General features: G+C 37.1%; 1 protein-coding gene across 1 annotated transcript in view; it reads left to right on the top strand.

Annotated features, from left to right (window-relative positions):
• Positions 1-23,558, top strand: part of greb1l (GREB1 like retinoic acid receptor coactivator) — a 61,585-nt gene that overhangs the window by 7,225 nt on the left and 30,802 nt on the right. The window contains exon 2 of the mRNA XM_088014346.1: positions 22,203-22,314. The gene's annotated coding sequence lies outside the window, so the exon portion shown is untranslated. The remainder of the gene's footprint in view (positions 1-22,202; positions 22,315-23,558) is intronic.

Here is a 23,558-nt window from a genome sequence, read left to right as displayed (position 1 = left end):
CACATTTACAAAATCCATGGAAACTTCATTAAACTTCATTATTTATTAAACTTCATTCCACTTCATTACGGCTCTGGTAAAACAATGAATAAATACAGCTAGTGCTTTAAACATGCATAAGCAAGCTGTTCACCCATATTAGCAAAGAATTGTCCTAAACAAATCTTGCAAAACAGTTGCAGATTTACACCAAATGTATTACTGTGTCAGAAACTTTTAAGTAAAGAAACTAAAAATGGAAGAATCCCCACAGTATTTTTGTGTCCCATGTCACTGGAGTCTATTTTTATGTGCTATCAGAAATAGTTCCAAGCAGTCAAATGTGTCTTTCTTGTAGTAAACTAATTGTTTAGAAGCCTAACTTCGGCCAAATAATCTTAGTTAGCACTGCAGCACAGCGACTGAGCTTAACTCACCAAATAGCAGTGGATAGCAACAAGTAGAGGCAGCTTGATTCTGTGATTTACTGAACACCAGGAACTACTTCCAACATCTCAATAAAATGACTTTATGTTGTGGAGAAAAATATGATGGAGCTAGTTAGAGCTAATCATTTTGTCCATTCGCTATTTTGTGCATTTGCAATTAATTTATCTCCGGATGAGACTTGTAGCTTATACATTTAACATCAGTTTTTTTTTATATGTTTTATTTATACTGAAATGGGATATCATCCAATATACCAGAAGTACAAGAAGGATAGATGTCAAAATCTTGATGCAGAATATAAAAAAAAAAAACTCAGAGTAGCCTTGGATTCAATGACGACTTCAAAACATGGCGGGAGTTAAAGGTTTTATAAGTCATCAACCACATAGTACTTCACAAACTGCTTGTGAACATGATTCTGTAGAGTTTATCTGCATAAATTGAATAGAAATCCATTGTCAGTGGCTTGACTAATAGTAACTAGCTTAAAAAAAAAAAACTGGAAAATTCTGCTGTGTTTTTTATAACTTGCAACCAAACATGTTCAGTTTGGATGTGGAATCATTCTTGGACCCAAATTATCCCTTCTGAAAGAAATCAAGCATTTTTTTTTCAAGTCTTAACGTGATATTCAAAATCCATGCTAATAAATTAAGTTACATCTGTGAAAAGTTTTCCACGCAGCTTGCAATAAAAACAAATAGCCCCCTTTACAAATTTCAGTATCTTTCTCCACTTTTATGGTAACAGTTTTGAGTGTGAGGTAGACTGAAATTGATATCCAATGAACTCATTTAGGTAGTTATACATCAGTTGATATTTAACCAAACACTAAAATGAAAGGAGCCTTTCTACTCTGATTTGCAGAGCTAAATGTGTTCCACATGCATTCTTGTAAACATTAAGCCTTTTATAATAAGCCAGGAACATTGTGTTCACTGCAAATGTCTGGGTCCAAATCAATGAAAGAAAACCTTCAGTGCCTGTAAATCACTCTGTTAGTCAGAAGCGGTAGTTTGAACAGCTTAGTCTCCTGGAGTGCGCATCTGGAAACACTCATTTATGGATGGACCAAATCTCGTTGTTGATATGAGTTCAGTGGAAGCATGAATAAAATGTAAGCATATCCTGCCTATCTAAGTGTTTAAATCTGTGCTAAGAAATGCATCAAATAATCCAAGGGAGTGAAAGCACAGATAAGGGCTGGAGTTCAGCTAAAGGGAGGCTTTGGTGGGGAAGAGAAGGGTGAAAACGGATAAACAGATGTGGGAGTGATGAAAAGCTAAACAAGGCAGCTGAACAGAAATGATATGAAATATGGAGAAATATTTTGTATCTTTATGCTTAAGATTTGAAACTATGGCTGTGATATAATTACGAAATGGATATGCAGTGAGGTGAAATGTGAATCAAACTGTTGGGGACATATAAAGTTGTATGACACACTTGACAATTGGATCATTAAAACCAATGTGACAAAAGCCTGTGCCCCTCCCCCCGCTTAAAAGAGATGTCAAAGGTCTGTGACCCTTTCCATTTATGTGCATTGATCCCTTTGGCAGGGGGAGGGCCTTCCTCCTCGCTGCCGTCCACCGTCAGCTGTTACTGTATGTCTTAGTTTCACCTGCAGGAAGTCCTTTATTCCGTTTAAATATCCTTTATTTTTTTCCTGTTTAAATGCAAACATATTATTCTTTGGTAGTTTTCGCCTTGCGTTCTGAAAGAATACTCAGATAATTATTTTTTGTAAGAGACACTAAACTTTGTTTTTCCTGCATGTCAAATAATTTATTTTTAATCACTACTGAGCATCACTGAAAAAACTAAACTAAATGGTAATTACTGTACTGAAGTATTTGACTTCTTATTCCACATCTTAAAAGGTAGTCAAGACATTTTGCATAGTAGTATGGATAACAATTACATGTAATCATGCATGCAGTGTCTTACAAAATAATTCATGATTGTAGTAACTTTTATATCACAGATTGCATACATTATACATTTCATTGCAGAGATGTGTGCTTCATGCCAGGTAGGTTTAATTCCTGCTTAAAGGTTGCTAATTTCAAAAGGTACTTTTAATCTGACAAGTCTCATCAGAAGGCATCTATTAAAATGTATTAAATATGACTGTATATTATTTTATACAGGCTATGTAAATATTTAGTTTGAACTGTTCATATGAAAGGAGTTAACCAAATCCATCTTTCATTGAAACATTATTTGAAAGTGTTGCAACTATTTTACTTGTGCATAACTTGTGTCACAGACTTAGGGAGTGAAGGAGTCTAGTTTTTTTTTTTACAGAATAAGAGAGTTAAGGGTTTTAAGGATGAAACCTCCCTCTGTCCTTTTCTCACAGCAGAAGAGTGTGGCGTTTTAGTGATTGATGAAAGCTGACTGTCAGGAAGGTAGGGCATGCAGAGTTGGAGAACAACCAAACAGACAGGCCTGAATATTCTGGTCTTTGTTGCTAGGGAGGCTTTGGATAAAAATTGTGTGAGATAATAGATGTGTGTGTGTGTGTGTGTGTGTGTGTGTGTGTGTGTGTCTGCGTGTCTATGTGGATTTATATATGGTTGGAACACGACCCCAGTAGATTGCACTTCCTCCTGTCCTCTTATCTGAGATTCTGACTTGCAGTTCAAGCTCTTATCTGTCTCCGCTGGATCACTGACTGACTCAGTGAAGTGAACCCAGTCTGCTCTGTCTCTACTTACTCGTCTTAATGTGTGGCTTTAAATACAAAGCTTACATAGTCAAAGGAGTTTTACTTCCAGCCTTTGTTCCTGCACTACTTATCTGAAGATCAAAACCAAAATAAACTATTTGGCAGAAATGGAACGAACTACTGTGCGCATGAAATGTTTGTCAGGAAACAGTATTAGGTGCAAGGGCATGCATGCGTTTCCAGAGAAATGTCGAGATGTCAAGTTTGAAGAGGAATGTCTCTTCTGTTTGCTGATTTGAACTCTTTGACACAGAAATGACTTTACAGATACTCTGAGGCATGAAGCCTGGGTTCATATCTACAGTGGTTTATATCTACTTTTTTAGATTTTTGTGGGCTCCATTACACCAGTATGAGCTCACGAAGTGCAAAGTGTTCACAGAGAGCACTTATAAATAACACAGCCTCATTCTTGCCATTGAAACCTGGAAAGCATCTGTCTGAGAATCCCCCCTTGCACTCCGCTGTTATGGAACACTGTGTTCTCACTGGGTGTACCCCTACTCACAGGTGCCAACTCTGCAGGAACACAGTCTGCAGCCAGAAATTTCTTCCTGCACCTTTCTTGTTCTCCTAAAAGAGAACAGTGTGTACTGTGTCATGGAGAGGATTGAACCGCAATTGTCTGGGGGAGAAGTCTGGGGGGGTTATTTTTAGGTTAAATTTTATTGTTGGGGTCTTCGTTTTCTCTTCATGCAATTTTCCTTACGCACTGATGATCATCTTTTTGATTGTAGTGAATAAGATTTCTCGAGGTTGCTAGCTTATCCTCTAAACATTCACTTAACTGTCTGTTTTGAATTAAATTCGGAGTAATGATTAAAGGGGTGCTCAAGCTTAAATATGTTTGTGTAAAAATGACAACCATCCAGTCAATATGTGACTTAACATTTTGTCAATTAAATACAGAAAGTGAAAAGTTGAGGTTACTCCCTCTTCCTGATTTAGCATTTCCACACGGATATCTGTGGGTCAGGGTGACACAAATTTTGTCATCTGTCCAAACCTGCACCAGTGGAAAATTTCTGCTCACATGAGATATATTCACTGCTTACTTTGATGAACAGAAATATTATTTTTAGATGCTACAAAAGGTTTTGCCTCAATCTACTCACTGAATTTCTGTCAAAACATTTTAAGCTTTATATTACCATACATTAAGTTATAATACTACCGTATATTAAGATAAGTTGTATGCCATTTTATTTTTTAATACTTTAAAGAATATGAATGATTGAATTTCTTTAAGCTCTCACAACAAAAATTAAAATAAAGCCATGAAAGGTACTAAATATGGTTAAGTCTAAATTTATCAATGCCTCTAATAAATCTAGGTTTAAACTAATCTTAGTTTAAATTTCTGACTGGGAATAATACATCTGATCCCTTAATCTGTGGAGGGAGCTGAAAACTTGGATGATTGCAGGGATTGCACTCAAACCTCGAAAACCTGGAGCTCATCAGCACTGAGAAATCGGCAAAATATCAGTGGAAAAATACAAAAAGCTGAAAGATTTATAAGCTTCAGCAGCTGAGATGGGAGAGACTAGTGGCCTAGTCAAAGCCCAGACCTCAATCCAATACTGTATTGAGGACAGGACTTGAAAGGGCCGTTTCTCAGCCGTATACATGTGCGGGCCTGGCTGAGACCTACAGACTCCATGCTGTGATTTCAGCCAAAGATGCATCTAGAAAATTCTGACTTGAAGGGAGTGAATATTTATGGAATACCATATTTTTTAATTGGCATTATTTTGTAGAAATCAGTTTTCGCATTGAAATTAAACTGTTTTTTTTTTTTTTTTGCATTTTTTTTGTAATATACTTTGTTAGAAATAGCCAAATTTTGATGATCATGATTTGTAAAGATGTAAAAGGGCCAAACATCCAAAAGGTAAATATGTTTTATAGGCATTGGATATTGTCATGGCAGTATAAATGTTTGCAATATGTTGCAGGACTGTTTGAAGTCCTGTTTACAGGAAAAACCTTTCAGCTTTTTGTATTTTGTATGAAGGACTCTTTGAAGTTTCATTATTGGTGGCTAGTGTGTTGAAAGTGTTATAACTTGAATTTGCATGCTAATATTAGTACAGCTGGACAGTTTTATGGAAGCAGATGCTCACACTAGACACAAATGGCTTTGCACAAAATGCTAAAAATCAGAGTGTAGAACAGATGAGAAAGAGAAAACAAGAAAATAGGCATATTTTAGACGTCACTGCAAGATTTCCAACATAGCTGGAAAAAAAAAAACTTATTAGGAAAAATATATATATTTTTTTAAGTCTAAGTATGTTAATTTCATTGACTTAGGGCTTAAGAGTTTTGAACGTATTAAGAATTTGTTAACAGTCAACCTATTAACCACGATAAGTCTAACCTGAACCTTGTTTGCAAGCCAATTTCCATGTTTAATTTTGATGTAAATAAGATTAACTTTTATTGCTATGAAAATCTCTGAAAGATGTTTGAAAGAAATTCTTTCTGCTTTTTTTTTTTTTGCTTTTATTTCTTCTTTTACGTCTTACATTTTAGTGAAGTGGATCTCATTAGAAATACAGTGTCGGGTAAAAAAATATTTTACCTGACACTATTTTGTGTCCCAAGGCAAGGCGTCACAAGAAACATCTCATTGTGGACACAACTAATAAGCTCCTTAAGACAAAAGGTCTCCAACCTTCTTAATACTTGCGCTATATGTCTTAAAGTCAAATTACTTGTGGGTCCCACAAAATCTTTATAAAAAGACAAAATTTACAACAACAAAAAAAATGCTAATATCATGACTTTTATGTGCTCAATAGTAATCTAAACATGCAGTATTTCCATTAAGTAAACCAAATAGAAGGGAGTAAAATGATTGTGAATCCAAAACCATACTTTGGGCATCCCTTCTTTTAAATATAGAAAGCCCAGGCCTGTTGTAAATGTAACAGACAATATGTGACAGGACTTTACAAGTTCTTTTTGGCTCTGCATTCAATCTAAATGAGCTTCAGCTACTTTGAAAAGAAGAATGGAAAACATTCCAGTTTCTAGATGTGCAAAACTGATAAACACATACCTGAAAAGGGTTTCAGAGGTAAAGGTGCTTCTACAAACTACTGCGTTAAGAAGATGCATGCAATGCAACACTTTTCAGATTGTTTGTGAATCATAAAGCCTTGTGTCATTTTCCATGCCCTTCACAATTATGAAGTCCTTTATGTTGATCTATTACACACACACAAAAACATCATAATTTTATCAACAGACTTACTAACTAGTTACCATTGCATAGATATTACTCTGCTAACATAAATAGTAGAACACAAGACTTATAAAAAAATAAAACCTCACTCACCTAGAATATAAGCAATAGCAGCAGCCATCCTCAATGTTTGCATGCTGAACTGTAGAACTCAGTCATCTAAAAGCCTGCTAAAATTAGATCCTCACAGCTGCAGGGGAAGCTGCCAGCCATCCATTTCACATGAAACAATGGAGGGAGAGTTTATTATATGTGCTACTTTACACTTACAAATATGTGCTAATCCAATACTAGAAACTTATATCTTAAAAGATGTAGGATTTAGCTTTTCTGAGTTTGTCCACTTTAAGCAGAAAAAAAACAAACTTTTTTTTTTTTTCACAATTGTAGGTTTTAACATTTTGTGATTTCATCTTAACGGCTGTGTCCAGTTTTGTGTATTAAGCGTCAATAATGACAACGGCCTGAATTTGCGCCGACGACAGCTGGAAACACTCAGGCTTCCAGCCAGATTTCCCACATCACCCTAGCAGCAGCATTTCTGCCTTTTGCACACATATATAATTCCCTAAGCTCGATGCTCTTGCTCACACTGAATTACAAACATTCAAACACAACCCCAAACAGGATTCTGCACAAGGTCAGTTTGTGTTGACGCTGCCAGGGCTGCGGGGGAGAGGGCTGCCTGCTGCAAGAAGGCTTTCCCATAGGCTGCTGCAGCTTGTCCAAGGCTACGGTGACCAAGACCCAGCGCTCTGCTGCGAGGACTCGGTGTTCCTCTGTGGCAGTGGAGGTCATTCGCTCTCTTTCTCTTTCTCTCTCTCTCTCTCTCTCTCTTTCTTTCTAGCTCCCTTGTTTTTTTTCTCTTCCATGCTCCCACTGTGTTAACATTGGCAGCTCAAGTACTGCAGCAAATACAAGAGCAACGTGAAAATCTGATAACAGAAAGCAAACAGGAAACCTTGTGTCTATTAACAATTGAGGAGCAGCTTTTGAAAGGATGTCATGCAACCCACTTCAGATTTTTTTAAAAAGCCTATTTGGAACACAGAGTCAGGAAAAAAATTAGGACACTGTTCGTGAGCCTGCATGTTTTTATAAATTGTTTTGGAGATATTGCGTACAGGCGGCTTTTTCCAAGTAGTGGACTGACCATCTAGCGTACTGGGGAGACGCCCAGTACGCCCCAGTACTGGGCCAGCCCTAGGCTGGGCATATTTTGACCAACTGTGAGGGGCCTTTGGTTAATATATTGTAAGGACATTGAGCTAATCCAATGAAATCTCTTAGCTCTGTCCTGCTGTTTGACTGAGGTTGTACATTTTGACAAGTTGTCCCACAAAGCTGTGGGATCAAAAGCTAAAACATCTCCAAGTGGACACAGCAGAATGTCCAAAACAACTTCCACTATTGTGGGCCCTGGAGCACATGTTTGTTTTCCTTGATTTGGCAGTCTCCAGAAAAATGTCTGATTAGTGTGTCTTTTTGTGTTTTTTTTTTTTTTTTTTTTTTTTTGGGAAATCACTAAATTTTCTTGTGGATCTTTGTGAAAGGATAGGTGATAGTATGTTGTTATTTTTATTATTTTTGTTTTTAATTTTCTCATAACAAATATTATTAAAGTAAGATTGAATAAAACAAGATTTATCCATTAAAAGTTTGTCACATAGCACTGAGCATTACTGTTGGAGCAACTGATGGTGCAGGAAACCATCTGGGAAAGTCTTTTTACTGTGGATAAATATTAAGCTCTTAACATCTTGTCTGAAGTGGGAAAAGAAAAAACAACATTTACCTGATTCATGTATATTGAATGATTCTGCAGTGGCTTTGAATTTATTAACTCTGTCTGTGAGTTACAGTCTTTGGAACATGGCACCATGGATGACAAACTTCATTGTGCCTGTTCAGTTTAAAGACATGATAAGGTGTTTGGGAAATTTTTGGACCCAAATGCTACTTAATTGTTGTCTATCTGAAAATGACTTCTAATTAATTAATTTATTTATTTTTATTTTTGCTTATTCTATTTGATTGGCCTTTGCTGTAATTTCTGCCCAAGTTTTTTTTTTTTTTTTTTTTTTTTTCATCTTTTTAAGGTATAGTTTCTGAATGAAGGCCTAAGGAGGTTTTTTACTGTCACCTTTTTCCATCAGCAAGATTTGTGTGTGGGGGTCAAGTCTCAAACAAAGGGTGACTCTGCTTTCTTTGTCCCATAAGGACAAAAAGGCCGGTTGCTGCTGTAAGGAGGGCTGATGGGATTTAAGTGTGAGCTCCGTCACCGCGGGCAACCCTGTGCTTATTAATCTGGAGGGTGGCGAGAGACAGAGGGGGAGACAACGGGGGAAGGGGTGCTGCTGATGAAGCAGTGCCGCCTGGGGGTCAGGAAGAGGGGGCACGATGGACACAGCTGATCGCCCCGTAAGGAAGTTTGGAGGGAAAGAGGAGGAGGCTCCGTCGTCGGGACATTAAGAAGTCTCTTTGTCACGCTGTCACTCAAATGGATTCAAGGTGCCTGAGACCTTTTTCAGAGAGGAAAAGAGAGGAGCAACTCCATTGTGTAAAGTGGATCTCTCTCTGGACGCCTGATGAAGACAACAAAGCTCTTTCTTATGTCCTCTCCAGGAGCGCTCAGTGCTCCTGTGTGGCAAACATTAGGTTAATGTGTCAGGAAGGGAAACATTTAAAACTAAGGGGAGCCAGTTGAGACAATCATATAAAAATTTGACCTGATAGGTATTAATTAATATATAATATATATTATGGTTCAGACCTTGTTTTCTTCCTTCCTGTATTTTTTATGGCTGTAGGTTGTCATTTCCTTCATTGTGTGCTGCATCCTAACCCTACACCATTTTGTCGTTCATAATGTCTGTCCTTCTTTTGCTATCTCTGTCCTTGCTTTCTTGATCTCTAACTTCTACATCGCACTCTTGTATCCTTCATTCTTACGTTTCTAGACTTATTTCCTCCTCCCCCCGTGTCCTTCTTGTGTCCTTGCCTCCCTTCCTCTTCATTCCCTGTCCTCCATCCATGCGTCTATGTCCTTCTGTCTTAGTTTCCTCTCTCCTTGTTTCCTACCGTCTTTTCTTTTTAGCATCTGTACTTTCGTTCACAACTTGAATCTTTCTTAGTTTCTTCAATCCTTCCTTCCTTCTAGTTTCTTGTTTATTGCAGATTAAATATTTAAAACCCATCTGCTGTGGAAATGTTTGCCATAAATTCTTGGTAAACTTGCACAATTTATATTTAATGGTGGACTAAGAACTCTGGAAAATTAAATCTGAAAAAGTATGGGGTTGTCTGGCGTAAGAAGTTACTTTTATAATTAGTCAGACACGGTATATATTTATTCAGCTTTAACATTAGTACTGGCCCTAAATCTGTGATCTCTGGGGTTCTTTTATTTTATGAGCTTCTGCACAAAAAAATGGTGAAGCACATAAAAATCTCTTTTTTTGATAAAATGCCATAAGCAATTGCAGCCCTGATCATGTCTAAGTTATTTATTATAAATTTCTTAATTCTTAACTGTTTAAGAAATGACCTTTAGCATTAAAATGCCAGTTTTAGTTGTGAAAGAATCCTTTAAAAGAAAAGTTATGCTTGTTGTATTTCTCATTTGTGAAGACATTAGTGTTTTCTAGGGTTTTTATCTGACCCTGGAAGTATTAAAAGGCAGCAATAGTGTTTATTCTATCTTTTCATGATTTGTGGAAAGCGGTTTTCTAGCATTCAAAATTGTTGGTAAAATAATCATTTAGAAGGGGTTTCGACACATGGGAATAAATAAATACAATTTTAAAACAAAACTCAAACTGCAATCAAAAATTTTTTGTCAGTGGCACAAATCAATGCCAAAGTGACACACATTTTTTTTTCTATTAGTTTAAAAGCCTAATTTAAACTAATAGAATTAGTTTAAATTCTATTAAAACTAATTCAGTTATTCTTCTTTCAGAATAACTGAAAGAAGAAAAACAAAGAAAAAAAAAACATACAAATGTGTACAATTTAGTTAAAGTTAAAAGTCAGACTAAACTAAAATTCAGAAAGTAGTTAAAGATGTCAAGGGACACATGGACCTGAAATATTATGACTCACTAAATATTGCTTTCAATTTTTAATGGGCAGTTGTGATGCTCCGTACATTGATATTGCTTTGACTGCTGTGATCCCATGTATTGTGCGGGTTTCTGATTAACCCAGCACGTCCTCTGTTATACTCTTATAAAGACTATTGAACATGTTAAAGATGGCAAACAAGTTGTTGTTTTATAACAACAACTGCTTTAAACTTTTATCCAGCTTTATACTAGGAACTGGGCATAGAGTAAGTACACAATTTAGGGCATATGATGAAACCAACTGCGCATGACAAATGGCCATCTTGGACTATTTTTCAGCAACTATATCACAAGGAAAATATAAAAAATAGATTTCAGATTGTACCAAATATGCATTTCCTCTGTTGGCTAACAAATCACTTCAATGCATCACATAATTGTTTTATGTTTTAGTAAAACTCCATGTATTTAATGAATATACATAAACAACTTTCTTCCAATACCAATCATAATGGTTGAATGATTTGTTACCTAGTTAATTTAAATACATTTTAGAGTACTGAAACTACATTAAGAAGAGAATGAATGCAGCAAGATGTGGTTAAAAATGTAAATAATTTTGCTCCTCAAAAAAAAAAACAGCATCTAAACATTGATCCTTAATGATGGCTGGAGGGTTGTCACTTTTACTTAAGAGAACGAGTGAAATTTTTAAAATTTTCTTTGCAATGATCGCTTCTAAATTCTCCCATTAGTATTGCGTTAATCGCACGTCTTCTGATGTGGACAGAGAGACGACTGCAGCCCAGGCCAGCTTCTGGAACTGGGAATCTGACCCCCTTTTACTCAGTTTGTCATCTGATAAGAGCAAATGTTGTGATAGTGTTGGCCCTTTCAGCGTGATCCATGGCTCTCCTTTTACCTCCCATAACAAACAGGGCTGTCTAAACAAGCATTTATTGCCGGAACATGGCCTGGTCAACCCTCATCAAAGATCTGCTTCAGGATGAGCCATTAAGTGTTGACCAGATGTTGGAAGAAGCATCTGTGATGATGGTGGAGGAGGACTAAGGTATAATTCAGAGAAGGATTAAGAATGGATGCATGATTTATTTGTATTTTAATAGTTAATGTACTGTGATACAAAACAGTGAATGATTCGCCAGAACAAGGACACAACGCTTCGATGCCTTATCATTAACACTAAAAGCGCTTATTCTTCTCTCTTTGACCTTTCCTATCCTTCAGCATTGACTGATATTTGACTACCTCCAATGACAGCTTTACTGTATGATGTAGAATTCACTGTGGTCCACTTCAATTATTCCCTGAATAAGTCCATAAATGTATTAGGGTACTGTTTCTCTCCCCTGTTGTTGCAAATTTGGTGAACTGGCGTTCAACCCGGTGCCGCTGTAAAATGCAGATTGGGTTCACTGGCAGGCCTTTTGTTGCACAGTCATGAATAACATTGTAAACTGTCACTTGTCCTTCACTTTCATTCCTTTTTTTTCTTTTTTTTTTCGATTAGGGTTAAGATACATGGAACCAAGTTTCCCAGTTGAATGTTGAACTATAAGTGGCATTTTTCATAGGCTTTATGCATTTTAATGTTGAATATTTTTAGAGTTTAATGTGGACTTTCTGCTGCACATTCTTTTAAATTTGACACATTTATGTAGCTACAAATATATTTTAAAAAGAAAAACACTAAATGTGTAGTAGAATGTGCACAGGTCTCAAATAAGTTTTTTTTTTTTTCTAAGTAGTTTCTTAAATCATTGTGCTTCTTCTTTGAGTCTGTGGTGGTAACTAAAGATTATGGCGATGGTAAGGGACCTTTCGACCTCAAAGACTTGGAGGTCATCGCCAAAGATTTATTGTCAAAAATACCAGTGGAAACATTCAACAAGCCTGTCAGCAGTTATAAGAAAGGTTTAAATTATTGTAATGCCTGTAAAGATTTTTGCATTGATTATTGAGCATATGGATGATAAAAAAAAATTCTAACAAATAAAAATAAGTTTTTACAACACTTACTATATACTTATTTATATTTTTTTTTCACTGTCTTTTGAGAAATGTTTATCTTGTTTCCCATCAGGAACAAACATCTGGATGAAATAGGTTCCACATGGGTTAGTGCAAACAGAGCAAAACAATGTCATTTAAAAGGTATGAAACAAATTGCACACTTTTAAGAAATACATGTCTGAATTGAAAGAAGAGGGATAAACACAAGCTAGAATAATCAAATTCGAATTTTATGTACTGGAGTAACTAAAGTAACAAAACGAACAGAAGAACAGATGCTGACTCAAAAGGCAGCCAGATGTTCAGGATGTTGTGCAGCAGATAGCTGAATAAACACATTTTACTGTTTGTTTTACGAGTTGGGTATTTATCGTGTAATATAAATAAGACCGAGAAACTCCGTTTAGATGAACAGAGCAAAGCATAAACACTTTCAACTCAGTCTCCAAATAAGATGCTGAAATCTTTAAATTGTTGAAACTTTTTTAATCAGTCCTTTACAGATTCCATATTGAGTCATTAATCAATGGATTGACCAGTAGTTATACTTCCAGTTGCACGCCTGATAATATCCTTCGACCCACATTCTAAAGGTCCTTTATGTAAGACTTTCCTCTAAGGAAAAAAAATCAGCTGCACAAAGCAGTTCTGAATTGGTGTCTTTTAACTAAGCTTGTTTTCCATTTGTGCTGCATCACTTCTCTGTTTGATAGGGATTTACCATGAAATGATGCTGGCCTTTGTCTGCAGCTGAGATTTAGTTTAAGGTTAAATACCTTGCCCTTAAACTCATCCTCTAGGCCGCAGTGTGTGGCAAGGTCACCACTCCAATCAACCCGGTGGTAACATAAAGCCTTCTTGTCCCCTAATGAATTAGCTCCTCTATGTTCCACAGCAAGTTACTAGACCGTTCTCCAAGGCATCACCAGTTCCTCTGTCCTTTCATACACATGCACACACACACACACACGAACACACACACACACAGTCCTCCTTTCCCCTAATTTTAAAATGAGCTTTATAACTGGACAGTAAACCTCCAGTGGCTTAATGATGATGACTTCTTCATCTGCCCAAATGCTCCTTTTGTCCACTCCAGCTCAGGCCCAAAGGCCCTACCCCCGTTCCCTCTGGTCACATCAGGCTTTAAACCTTGTTTCACCCCACTTTATAGTTCCACAGATAATCCCCCCCCAAGAACTCACAGGCACAGAAGTGCACGTGCGAGCACATGCCCACAAAGACACACACACGCACACGTACCCTGAAGCCATTATTTTCACTGAGCCCTGCCCTGCACTGTCTCTCTTTTTCTCTGTGTTGCTGCCGACTTCAGCAATGGCATTCAGCTGGAATGTTTGCCTTTGTTTGTTTGGCTCACTGGAAAGCCATGAATGACCTTACTCATCTGTTATCCTCACTAGCAGCAATTTGCACTTCAGGGCCCAGCAGGTAGTCCTGAGGAGCAAAGAGGAGGAGGAGGTTTTGGAAGATTTTTTTTTTCTGGGCTTTTATAAGGAAATTAGAGCAACCACACGGATAGTAAACGGAAGCGAGAGTCCTCACACCTACAGCGTTACATGGCCCACTGTTCTCTGGTAGAAAAGCGAATTCTGCCACGAGAATTTTCACAGGATCGCTGTATTGTGTGGTTTGTTTATTAGTTTTGTTATGGTTTTTTTGTCTGTTGGTGTTGCGAGATTACTCCAGGTCATTTCCCCTCTTCACCAATTTCTGCTCGGCTTCTGCACCCACTCGCTGCCATTTTTTCCGTCTTTTATCTCTTTGATATCTCTAAACAACTCATTTTGTACCCATGTCATAAAAGCATGGTGTCGAAGTTTATGTTTTGTCAAGTATTTATGACGCTGTATTGATCAAATTTCACAAGTAACTTTGTTATATTGTACATTATTATTAGAAAACTTTGTATCCGGTCTGTTATTATTTATTGTAGTTCTGATTCCTGTTTACAACTGTTGAATTTTGTGAAACATGAGAGATTATCACCCAATATCAACCTAAGATACTTCTTTGTGAAATCCTTTTGATAGTTTGTTTATAGGAGACATGTATCAAATGTTCTTGTTGTAAAGTATGAGTAGAAAAAAAAGTCCAAACTTTATGTTGTCAACAGAGGCACAAATTGGTACAGGGTTAGTACAGACATTTCCCACAGACGACAATGTCATAAAGTACCATATGAAGCAATCAAAATCACAAAAGGATAAAATTAGACTCAGGCAAAATAATACAAAATATTGTCTTGTCATACCTATGCCAGAAAATTCTACACTAATTATGGTTAAAGTCTGTTCACTAGTCTTTTTATTTGTGAACCCCATGGTGTTTATGGTCTTAATTGTTGTCACTGGTTAATCGTTAGCCGTTCAAAGTATTCTCACCATGCTTTCAAATAATTCTTTTTTTTTTTTAAATCCATTTATCTATCCAAATAAGCATACAAATTCTGCTAAGTAAACTATTTAAAAGCAGGGATGTCCTTTCCAGTGTCCATGTGTCGTCTGCCAGTTTTATTAGCCAACTTTGCTAATAAAAGTCGGCTTTTATTAGTGGTAGGAACGACTTCCTTTTTTCAGATTGTACCAAATATGCAAAAAAAAAGGAATAATGATATTCCTTTTTTACTTCTACACAAGTTGAATTTTAATCGTGGACGCAACAAGGTGTCAACTTTATGGCACACAGCTTCATGTCCAGGGCACTTAATTAGTCTCTTACAACTACTTCACCAGTTAAAATCTCCAGCTGACAGCAATTGTATTGCAATTTGACCAACAATTCCTACTTTGGAGCATCTCATACTACAAGATCTTTTTACATCCATACAAAATGTTTCTTTTCTAGCCACATCTACTTCAGGAATTCCTGCTGGAAGAACTCTTTTCCAGTCTCCCCTTTTTTTAAAATTTGAAACCCCTAACCCTACTTTTCTTTCCCAGAGTCTACTTTTGGTGACTCCACTTGTCTTTCCTTTGGTGGCACTGGCAGGGGAACTTCCCCTTTGTCCTCTTTGGTGCTCAGTTCTGTGGTGAGGGATGAGCTTAGGGGCGGGAAAGTTTTCAATCTACACTCTTTTGTTTCTTTTCGCACAGAGTCTTTGTGGACAGAGAAAATGCCGGGCTTACTCATTATCTCCATTTTCAATAGGATGCTTAAGACAGGCCACGTTAAAGTCAGGGGCTTGCAGATAAATGACTCTGACAGCTCTTTTCCCCTGGTTGAACTTGCTGCTATAAGAATAATAGGTGTAAAGATTTCATCTTTATAGTTACAGATAAATTAATCCCCAAATAAACTCCTGGAGATCTCACAGAAGTTGGTCTAAATCGGCAGCAGGCATATAAAACTCACAGTTAAACTAAATCCAGGGGTTGAAGAAAGTCTGGTAGATTTGAGAAAACGAGTGCATGAAAGCTCTGCAAAGACTAATGAAGGCCCCGATTGGCTGATGTTGTTGTTTACAGCAGCCCTCACACTCAGAGTGCCACTATATAACCATTGGAACGAAGGTGAGAAGAGTTGCGCACAACTTGGTTAAAACAACTGTTGACCGTGTCTGTGGTAATGAACTGGAACATCCCTCGCAGAGTGTAGAAAATCCTGAGCTCAAAGTGAAGAATTTAAAAAATGTCTTCAAAGTTGTTTGACAATTAAAGTTTGTACAGTCAAGACTGTTTCATCTAGTTATAAAAAATGGTTCAATTCCTTATTAAAACAATTTTCTCATGTAAGATAAGAATAAATAAAAAAAAGCTGTAAATTTAAGCCAAGTCTTTTGATGTAAAAGCATTTCTGTGACCTGGAATTCCTTCCATGCAGTCGATGTGAGTTTGCTCAGACCTTATGTTTACCCGACAAATTCTTGCTGACATTTTCTGACCCTAATGAGTTTTCAGGAAGACTATCTTCTCTTACAGGTTAGCCTATTACAACATAATATCGTCGGGGGAAAGTTATGAAAACATGTAGTTTATATGGGATGGTTTGCAATAAGTATAGCAAGATCTTGAAAAGTTATGATAACATACCATTCCTACAGAATGAAGTCTTTTTCAGAATTCAGATTCAGATTTTCAGATTTGCTGTTTATCTTTATAGAGTAGATAGTAACATAAGTGTCCCTATCCCACTTATTGTACCATCAGTTAGACGACTGATAAAGGGCTCCTACATGTTGCCTTAGTTTCCAATAGAGGCAAATAGACCTGTTACTATATAAATATATAATATATTATATATTATATAAATATTTCAGGACACAAATGCAAACACAGTCTTAGTTTTGAAACAATATTTAAGAAGCTGCAAGTGGCATGTCTGTTAAACAGCAGCCTTTTATTGATATTTTAAATAAAAGACATTTGCTACATGACATACATTACTGAAATTATAAAAAAAATTGTGATTATTTATTTTAGGTCTATGCTTTAGTAAAAGGATCAAAATAAAAATATCTAAATCTTATAGATAATATTACTATACTTAAAAAAATCAATGATCTATTACTTTAAAATCAAGGCAATTAGACCATGTTATAGACTATTGTTTTAAAAAATAGACTACTATTTTTACTCAAGATTGTCATACAGACTGAATCTCAGACTGAGAAATGCCTTTTTGAGTTGCATTAAATTTAATCTAAATTTCTGATTTCGTACAGGAAGATGTGTTTGGGTAAATCTCCGGTTCCAGAGATCGGTTCACTGCCCAGTTTGCGGCATCATGATAAGGTGCTATCAACGATCACAAATGATGTATAATCCCCAACATCTGCCAGCAGCTGTTGATTTGTGGCACATTTCTGTTTATTTATTTTGACTGGATGAGCCCCTGGTATTTATAGCAGGAGTAAAAAAGCCTGGTGTGTGGGGTCAATCCTGGGTAAGGCTGTGGAGACAAAATGCTCAAACTGACCCAACATTCCTGTCCCTACTTTGCTGGAGATGGATTCCCCCCACCCCCTCTTGGTCCCGTCGCTAAATTGGCCCCCAATAAAATGTTGGGTGTGGCAGCTAGAGCTGAGCTTGAGCGTGAGAAAAGATTTAAGGAACTACCACCAACCCCCGACTTCCAGCATAACCCTTTGCCCCTGACTTCTTGAAAATGAAAACTTCCAGGATGCTCATGGAGGATGTCTTGATGCACCGGGGGTCACGCGTGGCAGAGCTGTGTTGCAGCAGGCAGATGAGAGACTATGTCTTTGTTCCCCCCCCCCCCCACACACACACACACGCACCAATCTTAGCTCTTTAGGCCCCCAATAGCATCTGTCACTGCGGGGGGCCAGCAGGACCAAGATGAATGAGCCCCCAGTGGATTCCCTCCTGCTTGGCAAATGGCACAAGACAGAGGAGTGCACAGGGGACTAGGGGGAGGGGTCTGTGTCGATTCGTGTTTGTTTGCATGTGAGTGAGATAGAGAGGCAGAGAGAGAAGGAGGGCTTCTGCTCCACTGAGGGATTCCCAATCCTTTCTGTGTGGAATCATGACGAACCTCTCTGCGGGGAAGGACTGAACTCCCATACGATTCCTGCTTGGATAAACTCTTCCCCCCAAAAAATAAAGGATTTACTGTATTATGGGCTTCATTTGAAGAGCTGCCTGCAAATTTGTGGATTTTCTGCACTGGATTTGGATTTTAAGGGGTCATCAAGTAACTGAGGAGTCATGGAAGGTACAGGAGAGGCTGTTTAACTTGGATGTGTGCCACATGTGGCCCTCATACAGCATTAATGATATGGGCTTTTAGCACCTCATTTAGACAACATGGAGTGATGTTAGTCCTTTTTTTCTTCTCATTGCTTAACCCCATCCCCCTTTTCTCTCATGTCTGATGGATAGTGTCTTTTCTAATGTTAAAAGGGTGCTAAGGTCTTTCTCACATAAGAGCTATTGCTATTTATTTTAATGTTAAGGCACAGCAATGTGGTGTGAATGGATTAGATAATTTTCTAATCCATTTCAATGACATTTTATGTATTTTTATTCCACGATGAAGGTAAAAAGGTCTAAAACAGTTTTAATCAAGCCCTTTTCACTTCTGTGATTATTTAGTTAACAAACATGAAACAATAGCTTGGTGTCAAGTTTAACTGTATGCAGTCTTTCTACATTTTCTTTGGCTTATCTGGATATAAAATGTAAAACACCATTTGTAGTTTCCTTCAATTTGACTTTCGTGAAAAGCCTCTGCTCAATTTGAATGTAAGGTAGGGAGGTAAGATTAATCCCGGCTCTATTGTAAACATTGTGATGTAATTAAGCTCTTTAGAAGGAAACAAAAGACCGACTGAAGAGAAAGAGAAAACAGAGTCAGAAGTCAGCTGCCCAAACATAGATAGTTTTTTTTTTAATTATTTGATTTCATTTCCATTAAAAAAAGTTAAAAGATTATGGTAATTCTTGCTCAAAATACACAATTTTAAAATGACTTTACATAAAATAAATAGCTAAATATTTGCATTCGAGAGATTTTCTTTTTTAGCATTAAGCCTAAAGCTTTTAAAACCTTCTGCAGATCCAAGTAAATTAATCACTTTTGGGAATGTTTTGTTCTTTTTGACAACCAAAGTAAATCAATGTGACAGATAGCGTAGATGTTGCTGGAGTCTTGTAAATTTAAGAAATAATTACTTTTTTGTTGTTGTTATTGTCACCTTTGGGATTTTAATGAAAAATTTCTGCTTCTAAACATTAAACCTAACAGATTGGCAATAGGAGGTGTGTCTGAATGCAACACGCTGATTATTGTCATTAAACTGAATCCTTTTTGGATTTTTACTCATTTCCTCTTTTGGGAACCAGCACATCAACATTTCCCTCCAGCCTCATTACTCGAAAAACAGGACACATAAAAGCACCTCGGAGTTATGCTGCCGGCTGGATTTACGGTTCTTTCGTGTCCAGATCTGTCTGTGTCCGCTATTCTGACGTCAAGCCTGCGCAACCAGATAAGCATCTAAATATTTCTCGACTCTGGGTACTTAGCTCAGTGTGAGAGTTTTGATAGAGGTTCATTAGTGGGAGCACTCAGCAGTGGAAAGAACATTTTACATTACAAGCTAATGTATTTTGTCCACAGATCTTTGTTTTTGAGTCAGATGTCTGAAAGCTAAAGCAGTGCACGCTTCCTTCTGACACATTGACGTTTTTAACTCTTTACCCTGTCAAGCTGGCTAATCATTCATAAAACGAGCGGTGGTGTGGTCAGTTAATGCAAGTTGAGCCAGCTTGTGTACACTTGCTGTTTGAAGGACTTGGACCCCAAGACCCAGCTGCCCTCTATCAGAACTGCGCCCTGGTCAGAGGTGACGGTTGGCTAGATTGGGACAGTCAGTGTTTTTGGAGAGAACTTTGCTTCTGTTGTATCAGGGTATATCAGAGCCTGAGAGGCTAGACAATACCTCGTCTAAGGGTCAAAGTAGTTATTGAATCCATCCAGAAAGCAGTGACTGTGCGTCGAGAGTGCTGCAACAAACTAAAACACCCGAGTGTGTTTAATGAAAATAGACCCCGAGGCTGTGGTGGTATCATGTAACGCATTTTTGGAGCCTTGTAGTAGGGCATACATGTGTCATGGTTCGGGCTGCTCTTAATGTTTGAGTGGCCATAAGTGCTTCCATTCATTTTAATCAGTGAACATGCTCTTTGGACTGCTGGGACCCGCAGTATCAAACTACAGAGAGCACAACTTACTGTGACTTTTCACATTACAGAAACACTCTTTATTTGCCATGCGTATTAACTAAGCTAATTAGGTAGGATTTTTGTTACACATTTTTAATCAAGTAGAGCTACAGAAGAGTATGAGTTTCTTCAAATTTGCAGCAGCATTTTCTTTTGCATGTAAAATATTTATCCAATTTAAGTTTGATGGCTCCAAGCTTTTTAAAATCTGAACTAGACAACAGTTGGAAGTCCTGAATCAGATGCTAGCTGTAGCATTGTGACGATATTCTCCGGGCATCTAGAAATCTGTCAATCTGGCAATGAACTTACAGCATCACATAATACAAAGCATGCTTCTTTTTTTTTTTGGTGCAACAAATGATAGACACAATAGTTGTTCACAACTAGATTATTTAAAATTAAATGTATTCTATTATGTTGATGCCAAACATGTTTCTTCAATTCAGCAAAGTTAGAGGTGAGTGCTGCGTTTTCTTGTATTTTATGTACTGATAAAGGCACTATCTTGTTGATAATGTCTCTTTGAATAAATGTGTAATGATACATTAGTATCTCAAAATCATTCTCTGTATTAAATTAGAATCATGAATGGGTATAATTTATGATGAATAACCTTAGGTAAAGATGCACTGATTTCACAGATTAAGTAAAGATTCCAAGTCTTTACTTAATCTGTGAAATCAGATTAAGTAGGACTGATGAGGAACACTGACTGACCATATACTTTGCAACTTTGTTGAAGTAGGCATGTTTGTTTGTGTTTTTTCAACCAACTTGTTTAGCAACATGTAGGGGAAGGGCAGCTCTGCATAATTTTAACCACCATACATCTGGAAAACTCTGCTCAACCTGACTCATCACTTGGGAACCATTTCAGTTTTGCTTTTTTTTCCCGCTACGTCTAATGAAAAACTACCCATACCACATGTTTCAGTCCATATATTGCAGTTTTCATCTTTGTCTAATTGCGAGGTGATCTTAATGTTGAACACATACCAAACGTATAATATAGGTTCATTATGAAATAATCTCAGTTAATGAGTTATTTCCTGTTCAAGTTTGATCAGTTACAATATTTTAGAATTTGAATAAGAGTTAATTTAGGATTAATAGGAATTTGTAAACAGATTCAAACTCTAGTAACCTTAATGGCTAACAACTTCTCGTAGTTTAGCCAACTCCGTCAACACAACAAGTAGGGGTGAACAGTATTAGAAAATCTGTTGATATAGATTTTATTCATAAATGTTGTGATGGTGGAATTAATTATGAATTATGGAATTAATTGGGATTAATTATGATATGTTTTTTTCTCTCTCTCTCATCCTCAGCAGTGCTTGCGTCTCTTTGTGTCTTTTAGCATTTTGGGCAACGTTGTGTGTATTTGTGTAAGCACCTTCTGCCGGGGGACTCTGTCCAACTAGCTAAATATTATATTATCATGTAAAATCCAAGTTCGTAACACTTGCAATACATTAGCCAAACACCTCTTTACGAGATAAATATTGCACACACGGATGTTACAGGGATGATGTATTCACCATATAATGTGCATCTTCAACAAGTACTTCATTTTATGCTAAATATTGAGAATCAGGAAAACAGTGTAAAACCCATTAAAGGCATAGACTTTCATATCCAGCAACTATGATTACTGAATAATCATAGTTATGGTTAATTATAGCTATGATTATCCAGTAATCATAACTGTTTATACACTTAATTCACCATATAAAATCACATGCTGACAACTTCAGTTGTGTTGGCAAATATTGTGGTATTTCAATATCACAGGATCTCAATCCACAAGAACTGATCCTGCCACTAACTTTTAAAGAAAGGTGCACATTATTATTTTCTTTTTATTTAAAATGCCATTACTAACAAGTGAATTGCATATTTTGTCTTTGAGAAAACAAAACCTTGAGTTTGTTGTGACCTAAACAGAAATTTCTCTGTTCTTTCTCTTGTAGGTGTTTCACTAAGAAACAACACATCTTTGCTGAAGGTTTTTGCTGAATATTAGAGATTCAGCATGTAGCCGAGGTAAACAAGTCCCTTCACGCTTGGGAACAGTTGGAAATTGTAAGTTTCCTTTATTTAAATAATGTTTATGCTGAAATATCAGAATTTGGTGTGTCTGTGTGTGTAAATTCTAGGCACGAGCCTACTATGGGATTCTAAGAATTATTAGAAAGAGAGTAACTTAGTTTCATGTTATGATATTTAGACAGAGATTTTAAACATGATTGAATTTAATTTACCTAAAGGGGCTATCCACAGGCGAATGTTGTTGTTTTTTTTTAACGGGTCGTCAGTTTGAAAAACTCGAGTTTACACAAGACCGTTTCCAGAAATATTTCCAAGCACATCGAAGCACCAAAAATTGTCCAAAACACTGGTTTTACTCCCGCAGATCAGTAAGTGGCAGCAAGAATAAAGTATGGGCCATGCACCTAAAGCCTCCACATGAGGTTACTGGTGAACACAATGAGAATACAAGAATGGCAAACCACAAAGTTTGAGTGAAGTCTTTTGTGTGAAGTGATGATGAAATCGAGCTAATTCTAAGTGTCACGTTGGATTATTGAACTAGTAAACTACAAGGCAATCTGCCATTGTAGTTATATATGACACTCACATCTGTTAAAGACCCACTCGTACTACTATTACTGTGAATGACAAAACTCTCTTACTAACTTCAGGAGTCTATTTAAAAAAGCATTTTGCTTTTGCTCCGGTATTGATACACTCATTTCATAACAAAATACATTCATTTCTGGAACACAGAATTCATCTACTTCCTAAACAGCATGATTGCTGCTAGTGCTTTGTGATATGTAACTGCAACTGTATGTTACGCCGTTTTCCATTCTGTTTGAGAAAACTTGAGCAAAGGGCAGAAGCCACGAGAAACACATGAAGAAAGATGTAAAGTAGTTGTGGTACGCAGCACAGAGTGAAGATCTCACTCGGTCAGTGTGACCCTGGGTCAAATTCATACAATCTGTTGATGCCATGGCCACAATTTGTTTTTAGTCAAACAGGTGATAAAAGGTCAGCCTGTGCTCACCTCCAGGTGACACCAGGTTAATGACAAACATGCCCATCATTGATGGACGTTCAACCATGCAGAAAAGGAAAGAGGACAAACTTCATCAACAGAGAGTAGACGTTTTAAAATGCCCTCTGGAAATCTTTGCAACGCTTTGCAGTCACCTTCCTCAATCAGGTAGATAGACAAAGATAGTATGGTGCGCTCTATAGTACGTAAAATACGGTAAATACATATTACATCATGGTACAGTGTATCAAGTTTTAAAAAGTTA

Source organism: Poecilia mexicana, unplaced genomic scaffold (genome assembly GCF_051168715.1).
Source record: "Poecilia mexicana isolate PSO_F unplaced genomic scaffold, ASM5116871v1 scaffold_17, whole genome shotgun sequence".
In the NCBI taxonomy this organism is placed as follows: Eukaryota; Metazoa; Chordata; class Actinopteri; order Cyprinodontiformes; family Poeciliidae; genus Poecilia; species Poecilia mexicana.
Note: the sequence above shows the minus strand (reverse complement) of the source record. Positions and strands in the feature narration are given on the sequence as shown.